We start from the raw sequence: 22,129 nt of genomic DNA on the forward strand, positions 1-22,129 counted from the left end.
AGTAATCATACTTAATGGCCTATATCTAACAACCTTAAATTTTGTACACTGAATTGAGCTCTTTCTTGAAGTCTGAGAATGATTCTGAAATTGAGACCGTGGGAAGTAGTTACTTAATCGACATGCCCCTACTATCTCTTAGGGGTTCAACCTCTAACCCTGGTTGGAGGGGTGTCAATACCAAGCCACAGGTAAGGACATTATCTTTATATGACCCTCATCTATCAGGTCCTTATATAAGAACGGTGGAGCCCTCATCTAACAGGTCAAGCCACCTCATCTACCCTCATCTAGAAGGTATGATGTCTCTCATCCACCCTCATCTAGTAGGTGTAATATCTAAACTTATGCTGGCTACGTAGTTCTGGAGCACAAGGATCGCTTCTAAGGATCACACCCTTCACTAGTAGGTGAGTCCCCATCCTTGAGCTCGCTCGGTGCTAGTTTCTACTCCCAACTGAAAGACACTAATTTGATTCTTAACTGAACTTAGAGTTAGCTAAATCTGGTACTGATTATATTTCTCATGAGACTTGACTAAGTTACGCTGAGATTACTTAGTTTCGTATCTGACGAAAAGGTATCGAATCATAGCATCTGACTGACGATGTAGGCCTTGAATAGATTATTCAAATTGCTTCTGATATTAGAATTGAATCACTTGAATACTATTAGATCTGAGATAATTACAGGACAGAGGTTAGATTACTAGCGATACAGAGATTACAGAGATAACTGAGATTACAGAGCCTGATTAAGCTCCACACTTATCTGAAGATACATAGTTCTATAGTTCACTGAGTTCTGAGAATTGTAGCTCGATTGGAATTATCGCGAAACTAACATGGGCTCTACACAACAGCTCTATTGTTGGGTGTAGATACCCCAAGGACTCGATAACATAAAAGTAAAACGTAATCATTCTCACATCATTACGATCATCCATTCACCATCACAATCATTCATGCATAAACACAAGTATTCATTCATCATCATAATCATTCATGTATTATCACAATTATTCATGTATTATCGCAATCATACCTTAATCTTCACCATAATTAATTCATCATCACAATTATTAAAGCATCTCTCCAAGTAATTAGAAATCATAATATACTTTCCCCCCCTAAAAAATCCTTAAGGCATCACATCCAACATTTAGGAAACATAGACCTCTATTCATAATCACAATTACCAAAGGGTCGCTTTAAGCATCTTGGGATATTAATCACATAATAACATATAAGAAACATGCTATTAGATCGTACTCCATTTAACAAGGTTTTACCTCAACTATTTCATACCTATATCGGTCTTAACATGTATTTGGATTTCACACCGCTTGGGAAACTTCATACTATCATGTCATATCTTAGTTGCTAATCACTTGGCATATATTAAAAACTTAGAATATATCAAAGGGCATATAATAGGGAATTTACAACCATCACATCTCCACTCGTTCACTAAGGTCCTTCAACAAACACTAGACGTGCATAGGTTAACACTTATTTTGGGATTTCCTACTAGCATGGAATAATTCATTTACTTAGACATTTTATCAAATACTAGGCATGCGTAGACTAGCTCATAATTTGGGGCTTCCTATTCAACATACTATCATGGACCAAATGCTTCTCCTAAGCTTTTATCAAAACTATAGGAGACATGCTCTGCTTAATCAACCAATTCTACACCCAAAAGTCATGAACACATCAACGACCATGACACATAACCGTATTTTAGAAGTCATTAGATCACGATTTAACTACAATGATTAATTTCTAGTCTCTTAGAAATTTTATCGAACACCTCACATGCACAACTTAGGCATAAGTATAATAACCCAACTACTCATCATGAACAACCAAATTTACATGTTTCTACTCATATATTATCATAGATTCATACAAACTACATAAGTAACCCATCTTGGAGGTCATTCAACATCAACAACAAGTACATAATCCATTTACCACACAAATACCATATACTAAGGCCAAGGCTTGATAATATTGTAGACAAACATGAACCACAACTCAATCATACCAAGAACATCAATTTCAACTCACAAGAATCATTAAAAATTCATAAACATAAATCTTGGAGATTTAGAAAAAGGTACTTGAGCTTCTTGAATGAAAGGGACCCAAGAATCAACGTCTACATACCTTGGGGAAACTCTTTCTTGAAAGCCTTCGGAAGAATTCTTGATTTTTACTCTTGATTCTCTCTAAATTTTTGGTGGAAGAAGAGAGAATTTTTGATTTTGAAAACCTTAGTTTTTGGGTGAAAGAAGAGAAAAGAAATAAGGCCTTCAACCGTTAAGTGGGTATTTATAGATGTTGGGGAAAGAGTGAAAAAGAACAAAATTCCCTTTAAAGAAAAAGAGTTAAAAACTTCTGATCGGGGTCTGTGACGGTCGATGTGATGGTCCGTCAGAGGGACTGATGGTCCACCAAGTCGTCCGTCACTCGAGGACCAAAATTGGTACATTCTACCTCAACGTGATGGTCGAAGTGATGGTCCATCAGGAATTTGATGGTCCACCAGATCGTATGTCACTTGAGGGTCAGGAATGGGCTATTCTGTTTTGACCTGACGGATCCCTTGACGGTCCGTCAACTTTTTAACGGTCCACCACTTTGGCCGTCACTCGGGAGCCAGAAATGGGATATTCTATCTTGGCATGACGGGACACTTGATGGTCCACCAAGGACTTGGTGCCCCGCCAGGTTTCCGATACCGTTTAGTAAATCGGCCATAACTCCTTCGTCTAATGTTGGATTTTGATGAAATTGGTATCGATGGAAAGCTCATTCAATGCTCTAAATAAAAAAAAAGTTTAAATTATAGAAATACAATATGATTCAAAGTGTTTCATACTTAGGAAGATATTGTTGAAATTTTTAGACTCGAATTTTTGCTTTACCGAAAATGCTCTAAGGCTCAGACTAGAAGAGAACTTTGCGGGGTATTACATGCTTAAAGGGAAACACTGATGCTTCTTCAAAATGAAACCCTGGTCATAGCTCTATTACTTTCTATATCAGAAATAGTGAAGTTGATTTTGTGGTTGCTAAAGGTTCTTGAATCAGTTATACTACCAGTTTGATGGCAGAAGCTACAGATATCAGAAAGTGCCTTTTATATTGTAGGGATAACTCCATTTATTAGATTATTGTGGAGAGTGACTCTTGGACTATGGTGAAAATACTTTACGAGTAATTGGATGTACCATGGAGTTTGAAAATGGTGTTCAAATCTATTATATCCCTAATGGATGCCATTTCAGCAAGAATAGTACATTTCCTTTGGGGAGGTAACACTCTTGCTGATTTTTTTACTAACCTAGTGTTTGATTTTGCAAGTGATTTAATTACAATAACTTTGCAGAAATTCTAGTGAAAGGTCAAAAAATTATTAACTTGGATAAGTCAAGAACACCATATATTAGAAGAATAACTCAAGATTAATAACAAGAACATCAACAACATGAAGATATAGTAGAAGCAGCAAGTTACAATGTATAGGATATCATTTACCACAAATAACCAGATAAAAGATTGGGTAAGTATTCTCAGTCAATTTGTAGGTAACGTTAATTAGTGATGTAAATCCTATAAGATCCCTTCAAAAATTTAGATCCAAAGTGTTCTTTATTTTCTGTTGAAGTTATTCTTAAATCTAGTGGTGGTATTAGTTTCTTGGAAACTCAATCCATCAATTTAATTAATAGGCAAAAGAGACATTAAAAAATAATAAATTACTTGAGAGGAAGATTAAATGTGAGATTCCATTATTCAAGTGTCCGTGACTTTTGAACATCCTCAAGCAACAACTATCATCAAAACAACAAAGTCAAATATGGGTGAAGAGGCAGAATAGTAACGTTGAGTTTCTAGGAGCAACCATGGAAATGATATTGCTTGTTGTTAGAAGTAATTTTCTTGAGTACAAATAACTATACATGGTGAGAGCTTGAGGTGTTGATTAGGTCGATTATTCAAACAATGGTAAAATTAGATCTACTTTGGAAGCTCCAGATATGATGTACGACTACCCTGAAACACAAACACATGGATCATAATCTTATCACCTTATTCTTCTTGAGTCAATTTATTCGAATCAGTGATGGTATTAGCTTCATATGAAGTTCAATCCATTAGGATAAAAGAAAGATAATAAATAATAAAAGGTGAGATTCAAGGACTTAGTTGTGAGGGAGGAGATCCAAGATTGATTAACATAGAAATTCTAGAATAATTAAAATACATAAAAAGTCATTTCAAGGAACAAATCGGTAGAAAGAACTGAGAAGATAAAGTTCGAGAGATTTCTTTCCACTTTCCTAATTATACTAGGAAGATATTATGTTTTCTGAATTTTATTCAATTTGGGCCATGTCACTTTTGGGCCTATATTTATTGTAAATATTGATTTTTTATTTAATAAATAGGTTAGTAGCCTTACTTTGATTTTAAAAAAATACATGAAACCCCCTTCGAACCATGATTGTAAAATTTGAACTGGAACTAAGAATAGACTCATCAAAATAAAGTGTTGCATATATATTATGAATGTTGGACTTCAACCAAAACCTGTAAAAAAGTTCTATAAAGTAAATATGACATAAACAAGCACAATATAATAAATATCAAGGCAGCAACCAAATGCAGGAATCAAATCAGAAGTTAATAATTGGGCCAAGTGTCATAACGTTCCAAGATAATGAATTTCTTTCTAATCCATTTAATATGACTACTAGGTAATATGGACAAGTCAATAAGATATGGTATATTAACTATCAAGTCTAGGTGAATGGTACGAGGAGCCTGAAAGATCACTTTATTAGGGTCAATAAAACTAACCAGAATCCATCAATTGCCTAAGTCATATTAAGGTCCAATATTTACTCTAAGTCCATTACTTAAAGGATTCTTGAGTCTACAAGGAGCTAAACTAAGCAAACTACCTAGAGAAAAATTGATCGGCCTGTGTCACGACTCAATTTATGAGTCATGATGGCACCTACTTTATCCCGCCAGTAGATAAGCCAAACCATAGCCCAGAGCTAGAAGCAATGGGATAATTTAGTTGGAAAAGCATAAAATCCAGAGATTTTTAAGCAAGAACCTACAACAATAATTCAAGTAATAATAATAGTCTGAAAGATGGATAATATAGAAATAATATCCCATGACCTAGTAGTGTTGGTACAAGAGCCACTAGCAAAAAGGAATACAAGTATTATAATAGTCAATATATATCTTCAATAAAGAAAGACTAGATAACTGTAGAAAAAAAGGGAAATGGAAAACTCCGACTTCGAGGTCTCACCCTGCCTCCAAACTCTAAACAACACAATCATCATGTCAGTGGCGGCTACTAGTACTCAGATCTTGTCACGACCTGATTTACAAGTCATGATGGAACCTACTAAACCCCATCAATAGGTAAGTTGAACAGTAGCCTAGAGTTATTCTCCATGGGCTAACTTGGTGGAAAATTCCCCAAAAGGGCAAAATAGATAATTCAGTTCATAACTAAGCAAGACAATAGAAATAGTCTGAAAGGTAGCCATACTATAGAAAACCATCCTATGACCTGGTAGATTCAGTACAAGAGCTACTAAAACACACCATAATTTCTAGAATAGTCAATACAATCTATCTAAAAAAACTAGACATGAAATACAAGGAAATGGGGCAACTTCGACTCCAACAGCTCACCCTATCTCCAAAATCCACCACAACACGATCCTTGAATCAACGATAGCAACCAACAATTGTATCTACACCAAAATAGTATAGAAGTGTAGTATGAGTACCAAAACCACGGGTACTTAGTAGGTGTCATTGGTCGACTAAGCTAAATCAGGATATAAATACAATAAATTCAAGATAACATACTAAGTAAAGAAAAAGGGAAAACCTGAGAATAACTCCCATGTTGATGTACACGATAAAATAAATAAATCAGAATAATAACATAAATAACTAGCAATTATAACTACAAAATTGGCCCCCATAAGCCAATAAGTGTAGAAAAGTAAGTAACCAACATAGGCTCACATAATCCTAGAGTGTACAATCAAGTAAAGTATAACCTGAAAATCACTTACCAACCGCCATGCTCCAACTAGAATTCGTCTATATCATACCACACTATAACAATTTTCTCATTTCTGGACTTGAACCGTATCCATATTATCAATATCACACCCCTTTGCCGGACTTGAACTAGTACATGTATCATCATGGTCACAATCGATATTCAGAATCAAATTGGTATATATATATATATACATACATATATATGTAATCAATATAGACAATACCCGGGATCAAACCTATAAATATGTAATCAACATCATAATCGATACCCAGACTTGAATCGGTATATATATATAAATATATATATTTATATGTGTGTGTGTATATATCATTATCATAGTATCAATAAGCATCAACTCCCCATACCAACCTATCATAACCATTAAGTGACAAATATCCTCAATATTACCTTAGTAAGCATTTTTCAAGGTGTATAACAAGCTTATAAAAGGTTACAAGGGCAACAAGAATCTTGGCCTAAGGGGATCAAAGAGCCCACTACTAAATTCCCAAAATCCGTTACAAGGTAAATTATACCCTGTACTAGGCTAAGGTATCTAAATACAGCTTTAGATGTTATTAAGCCTCATCAACCCTAAGATGGAGATTTTGCCAAATTCATGAGAAACTATGCCAATTATGCCTAAATTACGGTGTCGAAATAGCCTAAATGGTCAGACTAACTGAAGCATTGCCAATCATATCACGAACACCTAAAACTCATCCTAAATCTAACACAATATCATAAACATTCTATGATTTAGCTCAATATATGAGGAGGAAAAAACCTAGCCTTCCTACACTCCGTAGAAAGCTAAAAAAATCCTCTACAACACTAATTTTTCCTTTCGAGATGCTTCTGCAAGTTGCTAAGCTATCAAAATCACAATCTACTCATCAAAATGAGAACAATGATACCCATATTGCACTTTGGTTCTTTAGGCCAAAATCACGCAAAATCCCTTGTGGGGCCTCTTTACAAAAATCCCATTTCCAAAACTAACTCAGCATCCTCATGTGCTCAAGGAACATTTACCCATAAAAATGGTGAATTTTGAGATATATTGGAGCTAAAATCAAGTCAGCAAGGTATATTGATTTTAGATAATAAAAGGGGAAATCAACCATAGAAATGGAGGAATATTACTACAAATTTCAAGGAAAAACGTGTAATAGATCTTTACCCAAACTCCCAAAAGCACCCACAATATTATCCCTAAGTTATTCCACACCTTATGATTTAAGTATCATAAGAATGGATGAGTAATGGGAAAATACAAGCTAAAAGGAGGTATTTATACCCTTCTCAGATGCTTGGTAGTTGCAATCACAGCAATAGTACCACGATCACAGTAGTCGTCCCCTTGTTGTTGATCGTTTTTGCAATGAACAGTAGTCGCATATGTAACTCTAGTACCGGTGTTGAGGATGTCCTTTTTGCAATTGTGAGTGTCTCTTACGCGACTTCTATCAATGCTTGCCAGGTCACGATCATGATCCATGACTCGCGATAAGCGGGTGTACCAGCACCAGCTAAGACTTGTAAATTTCTAAGTCTCCGCCGACCCCTAGGGATTCAACCAAAATCTTGTATATGCAAATGGACTATGATAACCTATCAAATTCAACATTCCAAACTCAATGGTGCATTCAAAATTTCTATCTAAGGTCATTTCGATAAAAAGTGGGTCCCATACCCAACTTGCCATTTTCTTAACTTTTGACCAATAGCTCGAAATGAGCTCGGGACCTATGACAAAGGTCCACCTAGCCTAAAATTGACATTTTTGAGCTATTAAGACAGCCAAATTTAGCATATGAGATCATTTGACTTAATATTTCACCCGGTGGCTTGTTTTGAACTAGCGAAGACTTCAAAATGAGAAAGTAGTTCTAAAAACCAAATGAACTACACGGTAATTGAACTGTCAGTCCTAGCCAGTTATAAATGACTTGAGGCAACTATACGAAAGCTCTAACAACAAAAATAAGCAAAAAAATGGAAAAACTTAAAGAAATATGGTAAACCTAGCCCACCTTTACAACGAAGAAAAGCCTAAAGAAATTTGTTAAGCCATCGATTTCCTTTTTGGAGAAGCTTTTGCAAATGCCACGCTATCAAAATCATAATCTACTCATAAAAATGAGAACACTGATACCCATCTTGCACTTTGGTGCTTAGGATCCAAAATCATGTAAAAATTCCATATGGGACCCACTTATAGAATCACACTTTTGAAATTATCAATGCGTCCCTCCCTCTATTCTCAAGGAACATTTACCCTTAAGAATGGTAAATTCTTAGCTCAAGTGGTGCTAGAATCAAGACACCAAATTTTAGGAATTTTGGAAATAATAGGGAATTTAACCATGGAATTTGTGAAAACTTATGAAGAATTCAGAGAAAAAATACATTATTCGAGTATATGAACACCCCAAAATCACCTACTAATGTTTCACCCAAGTTTCCACACTTTCTTCGATTTTACACTCTTGAAAATTTGAGAAAAATAGGAGAAAATGGGCTAATTAATGCATTTAATAGTACCAGGTATTGCTTAAGTGGGCACTGGCATAAATAAGTGGTAGTTACTTAAGCAGCCAAGTGCCACTTTTGCGACATGGCGACTTCTGCACATGTCGCTTAAGCAACACTATATGGGCAAGCTAGGTTGCCTAAGTGGCTGGTTGGCCGCTTATGCGGCCTTCACTAAGCGACCCAATGGGCGCTTAAATGAATGCACCAGCTGAAGACTTAAAACTTTTCCAAGTATTCACCGACCCATCGGGATTCATTTAGAATCTCGTATACGCAAAAAAAACTATGCTGCCCTATGAAATTTGACGTTTCAAATTTAATGACATAGTCAAAATTTCCATCCGAAATCATTTTGACAAAAAGTCTGTTCCATACCTAAGTGCCATTTTTCTTAAATTATGGCGAATTTCCCGAAATAAGTCCAGAAGCCTTAGGATCCAAGCCAAGGGTCCATCTAGCCTAAAATCAATGTTCTGGAGTTGTTGGAACTGTCAAAATTGGCATACAAGGCAATTTGACTGAAGTTTTCACACGGTAGCTAATTTTAACTAGTAAATACTTCAAATGGGGAATTTTCTCTAAAAAACAAATGAACTGAACCGTTAACTGAACTATCAACTCCAGCATGGACAACTATAGGGAACCTCTAAATAACAAAAATAAGCGGAAATGTAGAAAATGGCTTAGAGGGTCATTATAATATCCACTACTAAAGAAACTTTCTTCCACAAAAGTAAAGGATTAGGATATACCTAAAGCCTTGAACAGGTGAGAATACTGGGCCCATATCTCGCTTTCGATCTCCCAAGTAGACTTCTCTACAAGGCAGTATCTCTACTAAACCTTAACTACTGGAATCTCACTAGAGCGCAACTGCCTGATATCACTTGCAAATATGAACACAGGATCCTCTACAAAGATCAACCATTTATCCAACTAAATAGAGTCCTACTGAAGCATATAAGACTCATTAGGAATGTAATGCCGTGATATAGAAACATGGAAAATCGGATGGACAACAACAAAATCTAGGGGTAATCCTAACATATATGCCACCTCTCTAACTATATTAAGGATCTCAAAAGGTCCAATATACCTATGATCGGGCTTTTCTTTCCTCTAGAACCTCATCCCAACCTTCTTGTGCGATACTCAGAGGAATATCTAATCTCCAACTCCAAATCTCAAGGAACAAATTCTACGATCCGCATAAGCCTTATGCCTACTTCAAGTTACTCCCAACTTATCCTGAATCACCCTAACTCTATCTATCGACTCCTAAAGCAAGTAGGTCCCACAGGGCCTAATCTAAGAGGTCTCAAACACCCAATTAGAGAATGATATCTCCTACTATACAGGGACTCGAATACTTGAAGGGTAGCTATTATTATGCACGAACTCAACAAAAGCTAAATGCTGCACCCACTAAACTTTAAAATCCATAACACAGAGTCAAAGCATATCTATGAGAACCTAAATAGTCTGCTCTGACTGCTCGTTGGTCTGAGGGTGGAAGGCTGTACTAAGATCCACCCAAGCATCTAATTTCTCCTAAAAAGATCTCCAAAAGATAGAAGTAAATACTAAACCCTGGTCTTAAATAATTTATATGGGTACTCTATGTAAATAGACTATCTCACAAACCCTGGTCAATCAATCCACAATGACCAAAAAAACCATTAAAACCATGGGAATTATGAGGCAAACTACAAACAAAGTCCATACTAATCTACTCCCATTTCCACTCACGAATGGGCAACCTCTGAATCTAGCCACTAGGTCTCTAATGCTTGGCCTTCACCTGCTGACAACATAGGCTTCGAGCTATAAAATCCACTATATCTCTCTTCATACCACTTCACCAATAATGTTGCCTCAAATCTCTATACATTTTAGATATACCAGGGTGAATAAAATAACTAGAATGATAATTCTTATGCAAAACAACTAAATGAAGTCACCAACCCTAGAAATATAAATGCAACTATCAAATCTCAGAATACTCTCAGAATCTATGATACCCCTTTTAGACTCAATACTCAACACTTAATCACGAATGATACAAAATCTCATATCCTCAAACTGATGACATGGGTAGATTTACAGTTATGGCTTGATATTTGGTAAATTTATGGAAATTTGATTATTTATTTTCTTGATTGCAACTTTTGGGCTGCTTATGGAGGCCCTCATAGGGTTATCTACTTTCCCGCACTTATTGGATTATGGGGGCCAATCTTGTAGTATTTATTATGATTTCTTTCATATTATATCTATTTTGGATATTTAATCAGTGTTGAATCTTATTTCCATGTTACCCTTTACCTTGGCTTAGCTTATTTATCTTACATTTATTGTACTTGTATCATGATTTAGCTTAGTAGGTCAATGATGCCTACTAAGTACCCGTGGATTTGATACTCACTACACTTTTATACCCTTTTGGTACAAATTTGAGTACTAGTGGCCACTGTTGATGTGACGATTGTGCTATTTAAAGTTCGGAGGCAAGGTGAGCTCTTGAAGTTAGAGTTGCCCTTTTCTCCCTTTTCTACATTTATTTTGCCTTTCTTTATTTGAGTCTGTTGTATTAACACACAACTCAAACTAATACCAAAAGTATCGCAATATATGGTGAATCCCTCACTCTCAATAGAAAGAGCCAAAATAGGAGCTAAAGTGAGAAATCCCTTAAGCTTTCTGAAGCTCAGCTCATACTCCTTGGACCACTAGAAAGGAAACTCCTTTCGAGTCAATCTAGTCATCGGTACTAAAATAGTAGCAAAAATCTCAAGGAATCATCTATAGTAACCGACCATTCAAATGAAATTTTGAACCTTAAATGGAGATATAGGTCTTTCCTTATCACGAATAGCCTCAATCATTATAAGATCTACCATAATCCTATCAATAGATACTACATTTCCAAGGAATATCACTGACTCAAGAAAGAACTCACACTTAGAGAATTTGGCAAGGAGCCTATGATCTCTCAAAGTATGGAGCATAATCCTCAAATATTCCATATGTTACTCCCTACTCCTCAAATACATAAGGATATCATCGATGAACACAATTATAAACGAATCCAAATAGGGCCTAAACACATGGTTCACCAAATTCATGAAAGTGGTTGGGGCAGTGGGATACCCAAAATACATCACTAAGTACTCACATTATCCATAATGGGTTCTAAAAGCTATCTTTGGGATATCCTCAACCCAAATCCTTAATTAATGGTAACCAAATCTCAATTCAATCAAAGAGAATACTGCTGCTTGAAGTTGGTCAAACAAATCATCAATGTTAAGCATAGGATATCAATTCTTCATCGTCACCTTATAAAGCAAAAGTTGACTGATGACACACCAAAATCTTACTTGTGATAACAGCATCAGAAGACTCAACCTCAGGTCTAGACAACATATAACTGGCCACTCCCACTATATTGTTGTGCTCATGGCTGATCTTATGTCCTACCTACCTAAGAACCTCCACGAGCATCCTAGGAACCACCCCGATGAATATGCATACCATGTCTAATTGGGGGCAGAACTACCTTAATAAATGGAAACTTTGAACTAAAGTAACAATTGCTCTACGACTGGGGCACTCTCTTAAGAAATGGCTACAGACCCTACAACCATAACATGCCCCAAGCACTATATTGAAACTAAAAGATTTGATTAACCTAAAATAACCACCATAAATAGAATATACAGAAGTTGAACCCCTCAGAGGCTGACCATTACTTTGGCTAAGATGATCACTATAAATAGAATAGCCTCCATCAGTAATCTGAGGTGCAGCCTAAATGGGCCTACTCGACTGGCACTGATATTGATTCACTAACGCAGAGAGTACCTATCTTGAGAACCACTACCTTTGAACTATAAGCCACTAAGGCTCCCACTAAAACTACCCTGATATCACGACCTCTTATTACTTTCCCATTGGGCCTCATGATGTATATCCTTCATAACTTAAGCATGATTAGAATCCTCAATAAAAGATCTACCCACAACAACCAAACTCTATGTAGACATACGGAGAGAGAGTTTACATCCCTAAATAAAGCACTAAACTCTCTAATACTCGATAGTCAGAATAGATGTAGCATGCTTGTCCAACTCATAAAATTGAGCCTCATACATCGTAGCAATCATGGAGCCCTGCTCCATTCTCTAGAACTGATCTATTAAATAATCCTTAAGCTACGAGGCATATACTTCTCTAGGAAGATCTCAAAGAACTAAGTCTTTGTCAATGAGAGAGATCCAGTGTGATTGGAATCAAGATAACCTCTCTACTAATGTTAAGTTGCCAAGTCAAACTAAAAATAGTATAATCCATTCCATGAGTCTCAACTAGGCCTAAATTACAGAGCCTATCCTCATAAGCAATTAATAACTCAAAAGCATCTTCACCTGTTGCACCAAAAAATCTAGGTGGAGTCAATCTCAAGAATCTACCTAGCATCTTCTGCTCTTTAATAGACATAGAAAGGGACCTCACGGTCAACAATGTTGGAGCAACTACCGACTGAGCAACTACTGGCTGAGTAACCACCGGTGCAAAAGGGACCTCAACTCTGGGAGCCATTGATATAGGCTATGGACCTACCTTAGTACCACCCTAATATATAGACTGTGCATCATTATATGGTACACCACCAACTAATCCCAGAATATGAACCAATGTATCCTGAGCACTAAAGAAGAAATTAACCCTGGTAGAGCCTAGGTTGGTCCCTAGCCTACCATTGGTAAGGGCAGAAGAATATCTATCTCAGAAGTAGGAATAGGGTCTGGTGAAGGCCCTCTATCTTGGTCCATGGCTGAGCCTGTATCTCTAGGTTTTCCTCGACCCCTAGGTCATCCATGAACAATGATAGGATTCTTAGTCTCGAACTTGAGATCCTATCTCATATAGCGGTAGAACGTCTCCTAGCCATCTATAAAAGAGTGAAATGAAAGAATTCTTTAGAAACCAACTTATACTCTTAGCACGAAATGAGTAAAAGAAGTGAAAAACTTTTAAGAAAGTCTTATAGCTCTCAAATTTAAGAAATGAACGTCATTATTCTAATCTATGGGAATCTACTAGACACTTGCTCTTGTACCAACAATACTGGTGAACCTGACTTTGATACCAATTTATCAAGACCCTATTTACGCACTTGCTTTAAATTGCTAGTTTGTAAGCCAAATCACAGCCCGAAGACAGAAGTAACTGGGCTAGTTTAGTGGAAAAAGGCATAAAATCTAGAAATTTACATGTAAGTACCTACCAATAATTCAACTAATAATAATAATCTAAAAGATAGATAAGATAGAAATAACATCCCATGACCTAGTAGTGTCAGCACAAGAGCTCTAGCAAAAAGGAATACAAGTACTGTGATAGTTAATATACACCATTCTCGAATAAAGAAAGGGAAGATAGATGTAGAAAAGGAAGAAAAGGGAAATTCTAACATCGAGAGCTCATTGTTCCTCCAAACTCTAAATAGCACGATCATCACATGAATAGTAGCCACTAGTACTCAAATTTGTGCCATAAGGGTATAAAAGTGTAGTGAGTATCAAATCCATAGGTACTCAGTAGGCATCATTGGCTGGCTAAGATTCATGATACAAGTACAACAAGGATGCAAGATAAATAAGCTAAGTCAAGGTAAAGAGTAACATAGAAATAAGATCCAATACTAAAATAAATAGCTGAAATAGATATAATGTGAAATAAATCATAATAAATACTACAAGATAGGCCATCATAAGCCAGTAAGTGTGGGAAAGTAGATAACCCAATGCGGGCCTCCATAAGCAGCCCGAAAGGTGCAATCAAGAAAGTAAATAATCAATTTCCATAAATTTACCAAATATCAAGCCATAACTGTTAATCCACCCATGCCATAACATACCATAAATAACCTGTCAATGCTAGACTCAAATTGAAACTTATATAATCACCATCATTTGTCAGTCTTGAACTAAAACTCCTTTCATTAATTGCTGAACATAAACCAGAACTCAATATTAATAAATTATCAAACTTAAACAAAAATCACATCAACTCACAGGTACCAAACTATCATAAAAATAAAGAATATAGTCTCTTCAAACTCCAAAACATGCAACCTTAAGGTTAAAATACGCCCATTAAGTCTATAGGGAACTTAACAAAAGTCTTGGCCTAAGACGGGATAGAGGGGCCCACTTCTAATCTTCAAGATCCATTCTTCAGAAAAAACTACCCTAGACTAGGCTAAGGTAACTAAATTTAATTTTAGGTTTAAAAAAAAGCCACAAAACCCTAAACATGGGTAACTAAATCAATTGCGCCTAATTTACTATTCAAAATAGTCTAAACAGTCCAAATAATGCTAATTATAGCTCCAAGACCTAATTTACGTACTGTGTCTGGAATAGTATCATAAATATACTATGAATTAGCTCAAAATATGAGGTTGGTAAACCTAGCCTTCCTGGACGCCGAAGAAAATCCCAAAGAACCATTGATTTTCCTTTCAGAAGCTTCCACAAGATACCATGCCATTAAAATCATAATCTACTCATCAAAATAAGAATAATGATACCTATATTACACTTTGGCACTCAAGGACCAAAATCACATAAAAATCCCACGTGGGGCCTGCTTGCAAAATAGTTCTTTTAAAACTGTCAATGCGTTCCCCTATGCTTAAGGAATATTTGCCCTCAAGAATAGATAAATTCTAAGCTCAAATAGTTCTAGAATATTTTAGGGATTTTGAGATAATAGGGAATTTAACCACATAAATGAGGAAAATTACCAATAATTCATAGAAGAAATATGTTATTCGAGCTTACTAACACCCCAAAATTACCTACTAATGTTTTCCCAAGTTTCCTCGCTTCCTAGGGTTCCACACTCTAAAAATGTGAGAAAATAGGTCAGAACGAGCTAATTTGGGTATTCCGCTTAAGCGATAGTCACTTAAGCGGCCAAGTGTCGTTTTTGCGATATTCGAAAATTCTGCACGTTATCGCTTAAGCAACCTTTGGAAGCTTAAGCAGTCATTGCTTAAACATTAAGGCCATTATTAAGCTACACTAGCTGGGAAAACCAGGTCTCTTAAGCAACCCTTCTACTAAGTGACCTTGTAGGTGCATAAGCGAATACACCAGCTGAGTGCACCAGTTGAAGACTTGGAATTTTTTCAAGTCTCCATCGATCTCTCGAGATTCATTTGAAACCCCATATATGTGAACAAACTATGTTACCCAATCAATTTGATGTTCTAATTCAATGATGCAGTTGAAATTTCCATCCAACTTTATTTCAACTAAAAGTAGGACCCACACCCTGGTGCAATTTTTTAAGTTTCACCTAATAGCCCAAAATGAGTCTAGAAGAAATAGGACCAGAACCAAGGCTCTACCTAGCCTAACATTGATGTTTCAAAGCTATTGGCACTATCAAAATTAGCGTACAAGGTTGTCTGATTGAATTTTTTCTAGGTAGCCAATTTTATCTAGTGAAGACTTCAAAATAGGGAATTCAATTTACAACCAAATGAACCTCTTAGTAACTAAACTATCAGATCCAACAAGTCATAAATGACTTGGGGAAGCTATAGGAAAGCTCTAAAAGACAAAAATGAGCGGATATGCAGAAAAAAACCTGGCGGATCATTACAGCGTTTTACTAGTCTCAAAAATCCTTATCTAGGAAAACACCTATAAAATCGTGTCCAAGGCTTATAAATCTATCCCAATATATTTAGTAGGTCAAACTACTCCTAGGGCATAAAACTAGTCTGATATGGTAGGAAATAGGATAAAATTTACCAAAAATGCCCTCTAGCTGACTAAATAATCATTAATTACTAAAATTATAAACTAAGATGTAAATACCCACCAAAATCTAGCATAATCCTATACTAATGTCATAATAAAGTTCAATCTAAGAGGGAGGTAAGCATAGCCTACTTGTACGCTAATGAAAGCTCAAGAAAGTCCATTGTATTGAGGCATTTTTCTTTCGAGTACCCTCTGAAAGTTGGGGTTTTAAAGTTCACAATGTATCAATCTTCACTTTTTGAATTTTTAGAGTTGTTATCAATATAAATGGAAAACCAGGGTTATGATCACCAAAGGCTTCGGGCATTGACAGATACGAGGTAATGCTAGAGATTCTCGGAATGAGTAGAACAATAGAATATCCTTGACTATGATACTATCTGACTTATCTCTCGATCTCACCAGATAATTTATTATCTAATTCTCTCAAACTTAGATAATTTATCTATATCCAATCGGATGTTATATTAGGTAGATTAATCCAGTTACGACATTAATCATTAAACAGAAGGTTGGTAGCTTCCGAGTCCCTATTCATAATTCCCGTCCTCTTGTTTATTCTTCTGTTAGAAGAAAATAAAACCTAAGGCATAATCTAATGTTTGCAATCACTAGATTTTAGTTAAAACCATAGAATTTCAAGATGTTCTACTACTCTTTGAATCCGTTAAACACCTAGCATTATATCAAACCCTAATCCTTGGATCCCAAAACCCCGACTAATGAAATTAGCCGCTCATGATTTCACGAAGGAAATCACAAGTTGAATTCATGATGATAATGATAAACTTACGTATAGATAGAAAATAACAAATAATTTCTTCAATTAAATCCCTAGTTAGAAACCTAAGAATAGTTGATAAGAAAGAAACTAAAAATAATTGGCAAAAGAGAACAATGTACATGTTTCTCCCTCCAAAATTCTTGTTCTAAATAATGAAAACTTCCTTGTTTAAAACCCTAAAAACTGCTATTTATACTAAATCCTAATTAAGGAAATAAAATAACAAAATCATAGCTGGGCTCGAATTTAGGTGATCCCATATTGGTGTTGGTTGTCACGCTTCTGACGGCGTCTCAGATATGTCGTCAGAAGTCATGCCATCTTGACCTATTTTGCCTCACTCTGACGATGTCCTATGACAGCTTACCACACTTGTGATGGCGTGTAGCAAATGTTGTCAAACCTTCATCTTATTTCACCATGTTCTGCCTTACTCTGACGGCATATTCTGACTGCTTACCACACTTGTGACAACATATTGAGAATGTCATTACTCTCATCCAGCAACTCTTCTCCACTGTTCTTCCTAAAGCCTTTTTTTGGTAGCTTACCACATCTCTGACGGCTTGCAAGAAAATGCCGTCAGACTTATATCAGCTCACTTGTACCAGATTTTACTTATTTTGTTCATCTTTCCTATGTTTTCCTCCCATCCTTTCTAAAACTGCAATATCATAAGAAAACGATCAAAAACAACCAAAAGTTACTTAAGACTTCGCAATTATTTAGAGTTAAAAGCCTCAAATGTGTTAGCATCTGATCACACATCAACACCCTCAACTTAAAACAATTGCTTGTCCTCAAGAAACCAAAACACAACTAAGAGAATACAACGAACATTCATCAGTCAACAACCAATTTTTAGCCCAAAACTCAGTTTACCACCTCCAAGGTCAACTAACTTAAACTACTGTGTAATTTATTGAAAAGAAACAATGTAACACAAAGGATACTACCCATGGCATCACTAAGTGCCACCAATCATGCATTTAATGTACACTACCTAAACAAGCAAGTAACTTAGCAAGATACTAGTGTTCCCTCACAACAAAGAAATTCCCATTTTCTCTCATTATCAGTAATCAAGGTATAATTATGGGGATAATCACAAAGACTCTCGCACTCAGAATGAAGTTCAACTAGTGTATGTCAAATACCATATGCTTGCCCTTATCGTCATTACCGAAGTATCTAAACATGTAAGCTAGGATCACTATAGGACTTTCTCAGGCTTGTAACGTAGGATAGGGGATGGTATGGTATTAAATGGCATTTAGAGTGACTAACCTCCTTGGCACTACCTTATCTTGTGGGGTCCACTTATTAACCTATTTTTCTCTCTTTTTCTTTTCTTGATCACACTTTCAGAATGGGTGTACTTCTTTTTATTCCAACAGATTTTCTTTACTTGCTATTTTTCACCAACACCTAACCTTTTATTCTTTTTATTTGATTCTTTCCCTTCTATTCTACCCTTCTTCATACCCAACTTATATCACACACCCCTATGATAGCCACCCTTAACTTAGGATGTTTGCCTACATTGAGGTGCATAGTGTCCAAGAAGGACTAGGGCTAAAATAGGTTTATTATGATTTAAAAAGGGAAGGTGATGGGTTTCATAGAAAGAAAATGGTCAATTTAGGCTCAAACAGGGACCAAGGGATATAATGCATTATAGGGAAGGTCATTTAGGCTAAAATTGACTTAAATTCAAAAACGGCCTATGATCTTTTCGTAACCCCTATCTCTCAACCAAAGCAAAATGAACTGGGCAAGTTCTAGATTCAGCAATACCACAGGGAACACAGTAAGATCTCACACACACTTGGCACACAAGCATTTCACTAACTACTACTTATCTGGTTCATGTAGTTATTCAACTGTGATTGTTAAGCACAAAACTAATGCCCTAACTAGATGCTCAATAGGCACAATTTAAGGCAATTCACACGGTCATACAAAACAAACCTTCGGAGAGGTGTTCAAAATCAAAAAAAAAATTAGTTGACTACCTACAGAACTTGCAGTACTCCTAGTTATTTATAGAATATGCTACAACAACATGCTACTCTACACCCTCAACTTAAAATCAAAACAAAATTAAACTAAGGGTTTAAGGCATACCTAGTAGAGATCAAGTACGAGGATCATGGGGTTTTACCCCCACATCAGCATCTCCAGTTGGGACACTTATATCTGGAGCCTACTGCTGCGCTGCCTCAGCTACCATTGTATCTGAAGGAGGTGCACTGGATAAGGATCCTACGACTCTAGCTCGGAGCGCCTCCTTCCTTATCGAATGGTCCTCTAGGGACGCTTGTATTTCCCATTTTAGGTTTTCTTTATAAGTGGATGCTACCTCATCACTTACTTATATCGTCTCTTTTTCTCCTATTTTCTGAGCCTTCTTCTTCTTCTTTGCCTTTTTCTCGGCTTTGCCCTCATTCTCATTATCTCCTTATCTCTTTCTCTTTCCTTCTCTTATTTCATCTTTCTTTCCTTTGTTTTTCTTCTTCTGCAAAGGCTCCTCAGTAAGATTAAGCAACTCTAATTCACCTTCGGGCTCCTTAGCCACATCTTCTGTTACTGTAATACACTAGAGATGTCTAATCACTCCAAACTCCGTATTTATCTACTTAAACTTAGATCTGAACTTTTTAAGCTCTGTACTTGACATTTCTCTTTCTCGTACATCAAACCAATTCTCCAAGTTAGAAAACCTAGCAGGAAAGGACTCATAAGGCTCAAGTGCAGCCCTGATTCTCTTATCTACTGCAGTTGTAAATTTCTTGGAAAACTGCTTTAGCTGAGCCTCGCACAATTGAGTTTGTCTATCAATTTTTCTAAAGTTTAACAAGTTGAAAGCAAGTCCTGCTGGTGCTGCAAAAGCTGATAGAGCTGACTTAATTGTAGGCACTGAACCTGCCTGTGCTGAAGGTGGCGGTGGTACTGTTGCTGCCTCAGGAGCTTGTGCCTCCACAGTAGGCACTAAACTAGAATCTAGAATAGGAGGCTCAACTGCTACCTCTGCTCCCCTCTCAAGACTCAATACAGGTAGATTTTCCTCACTTCGGATCTGGTTGTGAGTCTTTCTAGCAGCGACATCCTCATCCACACCTACGATATTGGGCACATTGCTGCTCCACATAGCTTAGTGATCAGACACGGGAATGGATATGTAGTGTCAGGACAAGACACCCAAATCTTTATCACCTCAGCAATAATTTTACCAAAATCTAGGGACATCCCAGTCACTAGACTAGCAACTAGTACGGCTCTGTTATCTCTGAGTAGATTATCATTTTCTGTAGGTATCAAGTACGTGCGCACTATGCCCTACCAGAACTTTTCCTCAGGTGTCAGAGAAGCTTTGTAGATCCTTTCATTTGGGTTGGTCAACCAAATAGGCTCTCCCTCCGCTATATGAGTAGCCAACCATCTGTGCTGATTTGCCTTATCTTTCAAATGAGCATAGAATTTGGGTGAAGTATCCTTGAAGTTCGTCCCATGAAGAAATTGGTTGATTGTTGTGTCCAAGATACTCACCATTACTCCCCTCACTGTAATTTTCTCCAGTAATGGCATGTTTAATATTCTGTCACCTTCTTTGCATCTGTTTTCCAGGTTTGCTTGGTAGTTTGCATAAAACTCCCGTACTATTGCTGGACTATAGAAATCTCTTGTTCTGGTAGTCCACTCTAGGCCATAATCTTAGAACTTTTTCATTACCTCCGGGTAGTTGATCAATCCTTTGGTCATGATTTGTTTTTCTTCAAAGATAGGTCTCCAAACAGGTCTCTGCTGAGTTCTATGTAGACCATCAAGATATACCTTCTCAGCTCCCAAAATGAGCCATCTGACATTATCTTTAAACTTCAGGTTTTTGCATCTCACTATAGCTCTCCGAATTGGAGAATCATCATCACTTTGATTTTTTTAGGATGGTGGTCCCGATTCTGTCTCCTCTGACCTCTACTCTTCTGATTCAGCCTTCTCAGACTCAGGTTGTTCGAAATCAGTTTTCTTAGAACCCTCTTGCTCAGAGGACTCACTCTTAGGTTGGGTAGTAGTTTCAATATCATCACTATTCTCCACCCGAATGGGTTTATGTAGAGGAGATTCCTTTGGGCTTGGTTTCTTTCTTTTCCACCTGAGAAGTGGTTCTTCATCTTCATAGTCGGATTCCTCATTAATAAGCTTCCAAACCAATTTTGGCTTTGCCACTTTCTTTGGAGTGTTAGGAATCTTTCTCTTGGGTGCCATTTTTATTCTTGCAGCAAGTTAGAGTCAATTTTTAGTGTTCTAAATCATAAAAATAAACAAGATGCATCAGTGGTTGCTTAGAATCCCTGAAAAGGGTTCAATTCAGTGTTAGTTCAAAGGCTTGATGGCATCTCTGGTAAGTCATCGTATTTTAACGGCTTACCATAGACGTCGTCAGCCTCAAGCAGTGACTACTAAAATTTCTCAACTTTTGATGACACTGTCTGGTAAGACGTCATATCTGTGACGACGTATCAGATATGTCATCAGACCTTAACAGAACCTCATCTTTTTTTCTTTAACTTATGATGACATTTGTGGTAATCCGTCATAGATGTGACGTCCTACCATAAATGTCTTCAGCTCATAACACAATCTTTCAACTCTCTTTTTCATTGATTTTTTACTTCAATTTTGACTTGATTTTAACTTAAGTTGAGTTCTTGAGCTGCTCTTTAGATCTTTTTCAGTTAGAACCTAGCAAAACCCTAGATTCAAAGTATATTGTAGTTCTTTAATCCACTTAAGCTCCTTTGAACTAAGGTTGAATTTCTCCTATTATACATACCCAAAAGAA

The sequence above is a fragment of the Capsicum annuum genome, chromosome 7, assembly GCF_002878395.1.
Source record: "Capsicum annuum cultivar UCD-10X-F1 chromosome 7, UCD10Xv1.1, whole genome shotgun sequence".
NCBI lineage: Eukaryota > Viridiplantae > Streptophyta > Magnoliopsida > Solanales > Solanaceae > Capsicum > Capsicum annuum.